Raw genomic sequence first — 13,251 nt, 5'->3', positions numbered from 1 at the left:
AAGATATCTTCATATAAATAACAAAAGTTTTTAGTTCCCAGTCTGGAAAGTGACTGCATATTCTAGGGGTTGCAAGGAAAATCTGTAGCAATCAGTTTGCAATATCATGCTTCTTTGAGGATAGATCAAATGTGTAGGCAGATATTTTAGTGATTGTTTTGCTAGACTATGAATAGTCTATTAAATAATAAAGACTTTTAAAGAAAATATTTTCCTACATGTATAACAACCACCCACCAACATACTTTTAACAAACAACCTGTAATTAGCTGCAAATTTTCAAGTTTAATGGCAATAATAAATCTTTAATTTGAGAACAGAACACAATTTATACTCCCCAGAAATGATCAGTGCTCAAAAACATATGTCTCAACAGACATAATTAACCATATTAGTAATCCTCAGCCTTCTTTACCACCAATTTTTATTGTATTCATCTTTGTTGCAGCAACTTTTTTCTAAATGAAGGCATGGAAAAAAACAGTTGATATTCCAAGAGGTTTTGTGGGTTATTTTGTTTCTGTGACAGAATACTTAATGAGGTCTTGGGACAGTCCAAGGCATCTGTATCACTTAATCTTTAATCCAGAAGATCAGCAGAAAATTCTGATAAACAATGACACTATTCAAAACTATTTATTTTCAATTTATTTTTGACCTACTTGCAAAATCAAACATATTTTAATGGACTTTTATATAAAATATACTCTAGTGACTTAAAGGTAACAACTCCAGTATTTCTCAGAGTTTGAAATATTACTGATTTTCTCTGCTAGGGATTGTTTACAAAATTTGCTTTGTTGTCCATTATTTGTCTAGACAATCTATCCAGTGATATTTACAACTGATACTCAAGTAGCTTGATTTAAAAAAATGTTATTACACAAACCAGAAATTGCATATTAAATTTCAAAGGGAGATTCAGGACTGCTCAGAGAAAAATAATAAATTACTATTAACTTTTTCTATTGATTCTTCATCATTGCATGTAATAGCACAGTCAGCAAAATTAGCCAAATTAAAAGAATGTATTTCCTATCTGGAGTTTTTAAAGCATATCTACTACTGGAGTAATTGCTGGATTATTTAGAAAATTTTAGAATTCTTTATTCTTCCTGTGGTTTTAAACTACATTTATTGTGTACACTAATTTTCTGTAGTAATACTTGTGTAGTAAATCATGCTTTATTAAAAAGGTGTTTTCAGTAAAGCTTCTGAAACACTGTTTAGAAATATCTCTAGCTCTAGTCCAACTCATAACTGAATCACGGATACTGCATGTATTCATTACACACTATTTCAGTTTGTAGTGAATTCTAATTTACAAGCACACCACCATAATCCAGTGTGATGACAATGAAGGCAAGAGGCTGAGATGCAAAACTCAGTCCTGCTGTCATTACTCTGATGATCACACAGTGCTAACAAGCCACAATAATGTATGACCTGGTCGTATAATATGATGCATCTAATCTTGTTAATGTAAACTGAACTTCTGCCTCTCATAAGTATTAGTACAAGACTGAAGAATAATAAATCGCATCAACAAACACAACCCTGTGTCTAAGAACAAGCAGTTTTATGTCTGCTTTTTTTCTCTTCCTAGTTACTTGCACGCTTCCTAGTTGTTTTCCTAGGCTTATAGTTATTTTTCTTTTTTAACGGAATTCCCAATGAAATAGACTTCCAGGTATTTCATCTCTAACTGCATCCTAAATATTCACACATCAGTGTCTTAAAAAAAAACCAAGTAAGCAGCCTGATTTACAAAGCATCCACAGTTTGCAACATTGTCAAAAAGTAAGACGTGTGTGTTCAGAATTTTTTTTAAACTAGTACATTTCTTAGATGTTTAACTTTGAGAATCCAAGTAAGAACATTCAGGAAAATAATTTTAGTACAGAACTTAAGCAAAATATCTGTAGTCCTATTTGTAGTAGCAGCCTGAAAGAAAATGAACCCATAATCTCTTTTCAAGTTATATTTACATTTACACATCTCGGTCTTTTTGGCAGTCCTTACTACTTAAATGAGATTCTGTCTGGTGACAGTGATGAAACACACTCAATATTAGCAAGCAAAACCATCCATTTCTATGACTCTACATAGAAGGCACAGCTTTCCATATTTTCCAGCTTGTCATGGAAAAGATGGGCCCAGTACAGAAATACATGGCTCTGATGTCAAGCCCCATCAGGCAAACAGGATGAATCATATTTACCAAATCCCAAACCAGGAAAGACAGAGAATGAATCAGTGAGTCACAGCATCTGGAGTACTGTGTCCAGTACTGGGCTCCCCAGTTATAGACGGACAAGAAATTACTGGAGAGAGTCCAGCTGTGGGCTACAAAGATGATTAGGGGTCTGGAGAATGTTTCTTATGTGGAGAGACTAAGAGAGCTGGGTCTGTTCAGCCTGGAGAAGGCTGAGAGGGGATCTCATCAACTTTTCTAAATATCTCAAGGGTGGATTCAGGAGGATGGGACCAGACTCCTTTCAGTGGTGCCCAACAATAGAATGAGGAGCAATGTGCATAGACTGAAGCGTAGGAGGTTCCATCTGAATATGAGGATAAATTCTTTATTTGAGGGTGCCAGAGCACTGGAACAGGCTGCCCAGAGAGGCTGCGGTGTCTCCTTCTTTGGAGACATTCAAAACCTGCCTGGACACATTCCTGTGTGATCTGGTCTGGGTGAACCTGCTTTAGCAGGTGAGTTGGACTAGATGATCTCCAGAGGTCCCTTCCAACCACAACCAGTCTGTGATTCTGTGAATTATGAGTCTTACAGTTTCCATTCTAGAAGAGAGGACCTTTCCAGAACAGTGTCAAGTTCTTGCATATTTGTCATTAGCAGACTGCAAAGTTTGCCTGGCCACTTCCCATTAACAACTTGCTTACAGTTGCTTATGACTATTTCATTCTGAAACCATCACCTTCTGTACCTAAGCATGTATAGAACATTCCCTCTGAAACAGTTGTTTCCATCAAAAGCAGAGAAGTTTTCAACATTCAAACTTTTAATTTCACTGTATGTAAAAACTCTAATGCCCTCATGGTTTTGTTTGAATGATTTGACAAGGGAGTGGCCTTCTGTCACAATTATGCTTTTCACTCTTTCTAGGAAAACCTGAAAATCTAATCAAGTTCTATTTCCTGAAAAATGTATTTTTCACATAGTTAAAAGTTTCTTGTTATCAACTGAAAGCTCTAAAGATTCCTTTTTCACAGGACACCTGTTTCAGGAGATAGAACTACAAAACTCACAGGAATACCAGGAAGATGAAACCAGCATAGGGCCCCAAATGAAAAACAAGGGAAAAGGAGACCAATACAGGGCAAAATAGCTAATAGTGGAACTGAGGTCAGACTCAAATACACTGCAATCAATTCATTTTCAAAGCCTAGAACAAGACAGCTCCAAGTCCTCACTGGTTCTTTTGAATCATGTTGGCTGCCTGTGCCACTACATGCTGAACACCTGGATTAGAACATATCTTTTGAATCTGATCAATTTAATATTTTGAAAAGATTCTCTTCTTGTGATCACATACACAACATTTTTATATGTTATTCATACTTCTGAGTGCAGAATTCTCTCATAAATTGTTAGATTTTACTAACCCAGCAGTGAAAAAAAAATCTTGATACACTGAATGTATATTCCATTTATATATCTTAGATAAACACTTCACTACAGTATCACAGTATCACAGGATGTTTGGGATTGGAAGGGACCTCAAAAGATCATCTAGTCCAATCCCCCTGCTGGAGCAGGAACACCTAAGTGAGGTCGCACAGGAACATGTCCAGGTGGGTTTTCAATGTCTCCAGAGATGGAGACTCCACAACCTCCCTGGGCAGCCTGTTCCAGTGCTCTGTCACCCTTACTGAGAAGAAGTTTTTTCTCAAATTTAAGTGGAACCTCTTGTGTTCTAGTTTGATCCCATTACCCCTTGTCCTATCATTGTTTGCCACCGTATATGTCTTAAGCAGTTACTAGTTTTTATCCCCATATGAGTTAGCACAATAGTGAAGACCAAAATCCTTTCCTACTCATATTTGCAGACAGTGAATGTCATCAGCTGGTCACAGTGGAACAGTTCATTGACAAAGAAAAATGTACCTGAAACTTCAGCTGTACAAACTGAAAGCAAAACAACGCTCAGAAGGAAACCGCTTCTTGACGTTTTCCCCTCTCACATTGTCCTTTAAAAATTCATAAGAAACCTATTTCTACTTAGGCTGTTGTTACATAAGTAAAATTCTATTGTTTTCTTTTATGCTTGCAAACAGTGTCAAAGTTTTACGTTACAATTTTTCAGTTTTGGTCTTTGGAAGGAGTAGACTGTCTTTGCTGCTTGGAAGTTGTAATTCCTGGCATGAAGTTTACTTTCCTTTGTCATTTAGAGCCTCAGAGATTCCATCTCTAAAAGGATAAGTAATGAGTTTTTTCCTCTTATGCTCCATCTCTCCCCCAGCCTCCTTTCTAACTATACATAAGTCTAAAATATCTACATTACTGAGAGCTGTTTTGTCTTTTTTATCTGTTCTCTGACTAGACATTGGGTAAGGAGCCACACAACTACATTTCAGTCTCAATGGATAAACCAGGTCAATCAGCTCAACAGCCATTACAACATACACTGCGATCGCCAGATTAGATGAATATTAGTATATGACCCTAATGCAGTGTAAATGTGTTCATTGTTAAGGTAATTAGAAAAATTCCGTGCTAATTAATAAAATTTAAAAACCTCATAGGATCAACAGAGGTTTCAGGCACGGCATGCCTCCAAATTAACAAAATATTTTTTGTTTAACTTCACGTTGATCCTGCAAATCCTACCTTATTATGTTAATCTTATGTGTAGTATTCAAAACTTTACATTTCCCTTTTCATCTTAGAGATCATGTCCTACTTGTAGCTACTGCAACAGGTAATGTAAAAATATAGGGTATTATCTGTTAGGAGGGTACTAGTGCTTTAGAACCTGGAATGAAGCAGCTGCCCTTTGATTTCTGCAGCATCAGAAAGATGATCTTTATAGAATACTATTTTGCCCCTTTCTGGAAAGCATGGCAGACACCCAACCAGAAAATCTTCATGATCTCTGACCAGATTTATTATAAACCATCCACATTACAACAATGGTACTTCAGAGTATGAATGCTATCATCTTTCAGGATCAAATAAGTAGGGCAAGCGTGCATGTCTTTTGTGGCTGTAATAACTGACATAGCCTGACCCGTCTCAGTAGAAATCTTACCTCCACATAGCAACCAATAGGACACTGTTTGCAGAGATTCTCTCACTGTTGCATTTATCCCACAGCCGAAACCCTCACAGTGGAATTATAACATGTAAAATGACATTGGAAAAAATACAAATACTAACTCTTCCAGAATACCATACACCAACTCTAACGTGCAACTCATTCACTTTGCAGTGAACATGAAACAATTTGTCTAAGAGAAGCAAAACCTGCTTATCAACTATAAAACATCAAAAGGGACACCAAATTCTAACGTCTAAGGATTTTATTGTGAGTTTTCAACTATTAGGTTTTCCATATCATGTTGCTGAAATCCATAGTCAGCCTGTGTAACTAGAAAAATTGGTATCTATCAAATATTGCTGGAATGGGGGACTAAGAATTTATGCTCTGAGTCATCTCTGACTTGACCTTAAATGAAAGAAAGGAGATGCATCATCATCTCTCTCCTGGGCAACACAGTTTAAAAGTAGCATTCTGATTGAGCCTGGACGTATTATTCCCCAGATTATTATGCACTGCATACTGTTTTTATCTGATTTACTTGATTTAAAATAATAATAATTTCAAAAAACCCATACTCCTATCTTAAAAGTTATATAAACCTCTGTAATGTAAAGCAAATCTATTAGAATGACATAATGAAGGTTGTTCAGTTTTAAAAAAAAAAAAAAAAAAAAAAAACTTTAACCATTAAATTCCTGTAGTCTTAAAGAAACTCCAGCAGATATTTGAGCTGGGGACAGAAAGACTTGAGGAGTCCTAAGAGCAAGGATTATCTCCTAGGAAGTTCTTCATGGATTTAGGGACAGACACCATCAGAATTTCACTGCTCATAAAAAGTGCAATAATACTTCCAAGTATAAATATCTGTTTAAAAAAAAAAAAAAATTCTCACCATGTATACTCAGAAATTGTGGTTTATCTATAAATGTGTTAATGTATAAAGCCCCTGCTTGACTGTGCATGGCTTTGCATTTAAGCATACACTGCATGATGTAAAAAATAAACACATTTTACTATGCACTTTTATTAGCCACAAAACCAAAAAGCTTGGAAGCCCAATTAATGTTTATTTGTTCAGTTTCTTAAAGATTCTAATTTTGTCCTTTTTTGGTCAAAGGTGCCAAAGATTGATAGTAAACTACTGCTATAAAGGACTCCTCGCTTACCATTCAGTACCATAACAGCACGAAAAGCTGCCAAAAGTACCATCTAGGCAGGAATACTCACATGCATTTCCCAGAAAAAAACCCACCTGCCTCAGAAGCAAATTATGCAAGAGGTAATAATGCAAAAGGCTTGAAAATTCAGAGACAGTAAAGACAGCTGATATGTAAGTATCATATAAGTATCATAAGCCTGATATAAAGCCACATTTCTGTTGCTGCTTTATATCCATAGAGATCTGACTCAGTGTCTTTCATAGTCTGAATGTTTCACATTCATTTTAACTTATTCATTTTCCATCTCAAGAAATAATTCTGTTGGTTTGTGGGATTAAGTGCAAGGATCACAATCAGGTTTGATGGATATGGCTACACATCTGCATTTAGGCTCAGGATTAGTATAAGATTGAAAAGGAATATAAAATGACTCTCATATACATAATAAATATAATGTTTACAATTACTTACATTATGAATTACATAAAACTACACATAAATGTACTGAAACATACTATGTTCTTATTTATATTGCTTCTGTATAGAGCATTTTACTGGGAAAGAATAATTTATTGAAAAAAATCCAGTCTGATCTCTACCTATGAAGACCTCCTCTACCTATGTCTAAATTATGCATGTAAAGTAGAGAAAGTAATGTGTAAGTATGCATAAATTTGTTACCAACTCTTCATTTAAATTATTAAAATCAATTATCTTAGTGAACGTCTGCTAAATGGAGTCTTCTGAATGTGAGATTACATAAAATTAAGTGCCATCTTTGCCATTAAATATGAACATTCATTTTGGCAACATGACACAAAGGCAATTAAACTTGCCTTGAAGGTGCAGCTACAAAGCCTTGTCAAAGCCCTGACAGTCTTTTTTTGCCTTTTTTTTAAGAAGGGTGCAATGGAAACAAACACAGAAAGAAACCACAACAACTATCAAAAATTAAAAACAAACAAACAACAACAAAACCCACACAATCAGACAACACTGATTTGATTTGTCAGTGCAAATCCAATTTTTTAAAACTTAGTAATTTATTATGTCAGTAACTGCTCAGAAAGCATCTACTTGCATCCATGCATTAATGGACACCATGTGCTTTTTTTATCCATGTGGATTTATGCAATCAAAACTATGCTCAGCACAGGTACTGCTTCTCAGCTGTCAGAAAGAGCTTCAGACTCAGTTTCTCTGAAGTCAGAAAGACAATTTGCCATGGCCACTAAGAACATGCTCAAGTGTTTGCTGTGTGAGACAAAAAGGAGAACAATCCTTGCCTTCAGATCTTACACTCCAGAAGACAAATGCGAAAAAGGGTTTTTCTCCCAGAGACAATCAAAGTAAAGGAGTTCAGTTCCTGCCTACCATTCAGGACAACACCCTTCTCTGGACACATCTGTATAGATTTTGACTGCTGGCGTAGGAATTGCTTGCATAAACAGTAGAGAATCATACTTTTTGTAACCATGCCTGTGCCAGGTGACCATCCTTCTCTACCCTTTTTCCCCCCATTCTCCTCTTCCTTTCCAGCACAGCCACCTAACCTGCTCCTCCTGATTCAACTACTTGTTGCAAACAGACCAAAAAAAGGGCAAAGAAAAAACTCATGGAATTGGTATCCAAAAGCACAAGAAACAGTGTGCCAGTCTTACCACCAAGCTTTATTTTCTGTACCTTCACACATCATCTAGGAACTGACTAAGAATGGAGCATCACGGAGGGAGGCTGAGGGGAAACCTTATTGCTAGTCTACAACTACCTGAAAGGAGGTTGTAGCATGGAGGGTGTTGGTCCCTTCACCCAAGTAACCAGGGATAGGAAAGGAAATGGCTTCAAGTTGCACCAGAGAAGGTTCAGATTGGATATTAGGAAACATTTCTTCATGAAAAGGGACGTGAAGCATTGGAACAAGCTACCCAGGGAAGTGGTGGAGTCACCATCCCTGGATGTGTTTAAAAGACATATAGATGAGGCTCTTAGGGACATGGTTTAGTGCTAGAGTTAAGTTATGGTCAGACTTGATGATCCCAAGGGTTTCTTCCACCTGAAATAATTCTATGATATACGTAGCTCTGGGTGATGGAGCAGACAGCCCTGGCCCACTGGCCTACACCAGCCCAGCACCAACATGCAGAAGCTTTCCTAGTGCTGCAGCCATGCCTTGCCACAGCAGAAAAGTGACTCTTTAGAGCCAAAAATGGAAAAAAAGTTATCAAAGCCCTACCTTCATGTGAAGCCCTTCCTCACTTTACAGACAGAATTAAGGGTATAATAAGCTTTTGGACTCTTCTCTCAGCACTGTAACTTATTATATAATGTAATTCACAGCTCAGTGGAAAGCTCAAACCATCAGATAACATGCTGCACCACCACCTTAAAAGATGAGAAAAAAAAAAAAAAAAGGAGTTTTTTTTTAATCTTCTCACTATTTTATCCTTCCCTCTCTCAAGTCCAAACTGCTGACTCAGAATTTAAGTATGTAAGCTTACTACCTGCCATAAAAACAAGAGGAAAAAAAAAAACCTTATGCCATTTGAAAATCGTAACTCGCTCTCAGTCTTCTGCTGTGCGATGGTTCACAAGGGACTAAAACTCCATTTGTGACTGGCCCAGAGCTGCGTATTTTTCATTCTGCACCACAGACCAGTAGAGTTTTCAAGAGCTGTTAAAACACAGCTCCAGCTTGTTTGCTTTTCCACACTCCATGCATTATTTAGGTCTAACGAAAATTTACTTCAATAGCAAGTAGCGTAATCTTTTAATAAATGGACTTGATACTAGCAATCTGTTTATATATAAAAAAGCAACAATCTAATTTTCAAAAGTAAAGAAATGGATCTCTTTATTGAGATAACTATTCATAAGTGATGTTTTAATAAAAAGGATGGTCTTCCACACAAGGAACAGATTTGACAGTACAGCAAAAACTAATGAAACAAAATTACTTACAGACCATTGTCAAAAAAGTTCCTTTTGGCTTTTTTTTTTTCTGACACTGATCCCTTCTTTTCTTATTATTATTTTAAAAATCTAAATTTATGCTATAGATTTAACAAGACCTGCTAGAAAAATAATGGGATGAGATCAGGAAACTCAGCATTTTAAATGTTGTCTTCAGCATATCACATTTGGGTATTTTTACTCTTGCTGTTGCAACTTTTTGAATGTTATGTATTTTTGATGGTTTATATATTTTATATTCTTACACATTGAGAATTTGTAACCTATCCCTAGGAAAAAAAAAAAAAATCTATTTTGAGATCTTATTTGAAACTAGTAGAGATTGAAATGTAAGTATTTTTCACTTGAGCTACTACACTTCTATAGAGGACATAGTCATGCATTTATCTTGTACCAATCTGATTGTTTTATACTCAGAACTGTCTCCTATTAATAAAGTTCCATGTAATTTAGGCCTAACATCTTGTTTATCTATTACTTATCTATTATTTTGCTCTTGAAGATATGGGATTGTTTCAAGGAATTTGATGACATGCTCTGTGCAACAATCAGGAAGCTGCTATGCTCCTGAAAGTAGCCAATAAACTGCATTTACAGCGGAATTATAGCAACTAATCTTACTTGCCTTCCCATGTTAAAATAACAGATGAAATACAGATAGCAAAAAGTGCAAGTTTTTATCCCATTATCAGTCAAAGCTAGCGAATAGTCCCTGGTAGAACTCAAAAGAACTGTTACAGATAAACATTTTGACTTCGCCAAGGCTATTGCTAACACAGAACCTAGTCCCTCTGAGTGACCTTTATGACTGCAATCCAATCCACCGGCCCAAATAATTCATTTCAAATCAATAATATATTTGCTATACAAAGACCCAGTACCCTCTGACCCAGCCTGGGCTCTGACTGCCTGGCAGGCAGCTTTGCAGAGCACAGGCTGAGGGCAGAAGGTGGGGACAAACCCACAGGCTGCCCTGGCAGCAAAGAAGGGCAACAGCCTCGCGTGCCGTACTGAAAGTTGCCTAGCCTGGAGTTATTGTTTTTCCCCTTTAGTCAGCACCTGCTAGACTATACAGAATCATAGAATGGTTTGGGTTGGAAGGGACCTTAAAGATCATCTTGTTCCAACCTTCTTGCCATTGGCAGGGACACCTCCCACTAGACCAAGTTGCTCAAAGCCCCATCCAGCCTGGACTTGAACACTGCCAGGGATGGGGCATTCACAGCTGCCCTGGGCAGCCTGTTCCAGTGCCTCAGCACCCTCATGGTGAAGAATTTATTCCTACTATCTAACCTAAATCTACCATCTCTCTGTTTAAAACCATTACCTCTCATCCTATCCCTATACTCCCTGATAAAGAGTCCTTCCCTATCTTTCCTGTAGGCCCTCTTTTAAGTACTGGAAGACTGCTATAAGGTCTCTCTGGAGCCTTCCCTACTCTAGCCTTAACAGTCCCAACTCTTCTTTATCTCTTCCCATAAGAATGATCAAATCAATGCACAAAAACATTCACAAACTTAGAAATATAACAACTGTACTTTGAAATTTGATTCCATAAAATGCCATTTTGTGATAAGATGCATTTCTTCTCAGGAAGAGTCCCATATTAAATTTAGCAGCAACAGATGTCTCTCAATTTGCTACAAAGAAACCAACTTCAAGCCCAAAACAAGCTGTAATGTAGCTCCAAATACGAATGAATGAATTCCTTATTCAAAATCCAAAGACCTTACAAGATCTTCAGGGGAACAACAGATTTGCAGATCTAAGAAATAAAGAGGGTGTATTTGCTCAGTAAAGTGATTTCACAAGCATGAATCACTTTCAAAAGGAAGTGAAGAAAGTGGAATTTGCAAACAGTTTTGAAATGTGAACACATGAGAACTGATAACACTTAAAGTGTTTGCTAATTTAGCCCAACTATCATCCATCATTTGATAGTATGATGTTTTTAAAATCTGCTCTTCTCCTCCGATACTGAAGGTATCTATGGGATCCTCCAAACAAACACTTGTGTTGTAAACTTGAACAGAAGAAAATAAAATTCATTAAGCAATTTTCATAATGGGTCTGCTAGTGCTACTGTTGTAATGGGATAAGTTTCAACAGTCAGTAGTTGCCAAAGTATTATATCAATATATATCTTGAATTTAACTGTTATTTTTGTAGTGTGAATTATTCAGTGATCCCAGGGAAAGACAGTGCATGCGAATAAGCTGTGCTAATAAAATATCAGCTACGCCACCAGGAGCCACATGGCAGTGGATATTGGAGAAAGGTAGAGGATTGTTTCAGGCATTCTCAAGAATGCAAGTCCAGGATGACACCTGAGGTCTATTACTGGTGCTTGGTTTGTTACCTCATCCTTGACACCTGGCTGTGATTCAGATGCCACAGTACTGTTCACATGAAAGTGCATCACAATCCCATTACAACTGGAAAGTAGCCTGAAAGATATTCAGGGAAACTTTAACCTCATGAACTCTGCTGGAACCTTTTTCAGATTATCACATGCCTCTTGTAATGTTTTCTATGTTCTTCAATAGTAACATTATTTCAATAGACATTAGGAAGATAAGTGGTTTTATTTGCTTTTATTTACAGTCAACTTCGCTTTAAGGATTTGGTAATTTTATGCCTCCCTCACTATTTATGTCTCCGAATGACTTCAAATGAGCTCATTCTAGAAACTGTCAGTCCTTAAGAATTAAAACAAGGACAAGCTGCATGGGTTTTCTTTTGTTTGCTTTTTTTCCCCAAGCATATGAAGAATAAGCAGAATAAATACTGCTTCAGAAAACATGGAGAAAAAGCAGCATCAACAAGCAAGTGTAGGAAATGGATTTAAAATTTACATTGTATTCCTTAAAGACAGGAACATTCAGGAGTTTTATATAGAGACCGTAGATTTAATATCCAAACTTACTGAATGGTAATAAATTCACTAAATAGATTTTTCTGGACCTACAGGCAACTAGCACTGCAACCACATCCATCCCAGCACGTTTTTATTGTTAAAAAGATTCACTTAAAACAGAGCAGCACAAATGAATTCATCAAGATCACTGCTATTATAATGAATCATTAATATCCTAGTGAAAAATGTATTATTATGAATAATACATTCAAAATGATGAGACAGAAAATGAAGCATTACTCTGCAATGTATCAGATAAGATCAAAGTGATGTTATGGAAGCTGGTGAAATAAAACCATCATTTTTTGTTCTAAATCTTTCTAGATGTTTTCCCAGATGCTTCACCTTTGTTTTATTTTCTCAAACATTTATATTATAGCTAAATTAAAAGAAAAAAATTAAGCAACATTCTTCCCTTTATATAATTAAACATCCAAGTATACCATTATTTAGTCACAAAAACCAGTTCTGCCTCAAGACACATTTTTGTCCTCAAAACATTCGAGTATATGTGATTGTGAAACAAAACTCCTTCTTTGCAACAAATAGCAAAGTTAATTTTTCAAGCTAATGTACCTACTGCACATTTGGCAGTGTTACAGTAGGCTTAGATAACAAACTGATCAGACAAGATAATTTTGATACTTGCACTATAACTCTGCTTGGTTAGGGAATTAGGAGTACCTAAAGTAATAATCATCTCACCATAAATGTCACAGAGCAAAAACTTATCACAAATAGAATAATCGCTCTCTTTGCTGTGGACTTAAAAATCAGAGTAATGAAATGTGTCTTTGAATTGTAGTACACGAAATTGCACTGTGGCTCATGACAGCTGAGTTCAGACAACCAAAATAACTGGCACATTACAGAAATGGACTTGTACTGCTAACTAGTTTTAAAGTGAGCACAAAAAAGAAAG

At 36.4% G+C, this 13,251-nt stretch overlaps 1 protein-coding gene across 1 annotated transcript in view; it reads right to left on the bottom strand.

Annotated features, from left to right (window-relative positions):
* Nucleotides 1–13,251, bottom strand: part of RYR2 (ryanodine receptor 2) — a gene marked incomplete at both ends in the record, with an annotated part of 394,128 nt that overhangs the window by 282,499 nt on the left and 98,378 nt on the right. The window lies entirely within an intron of this gene.

Source organism: Nesoenas mayeri (assembly GCF_963082525.1).
Source record: "Nesoenas mayeri genome assembly, chromosome: 3".
Taxonomy (NCBI): Eukaryota; Metazoa; Chordata; class Aves; order Columbiformes; family Columbidae; genus Nesoenas; species Nesoenas mayeri.
This window is presented reverse-complemented; position numbering and strand designations above follow the sequence as displayed.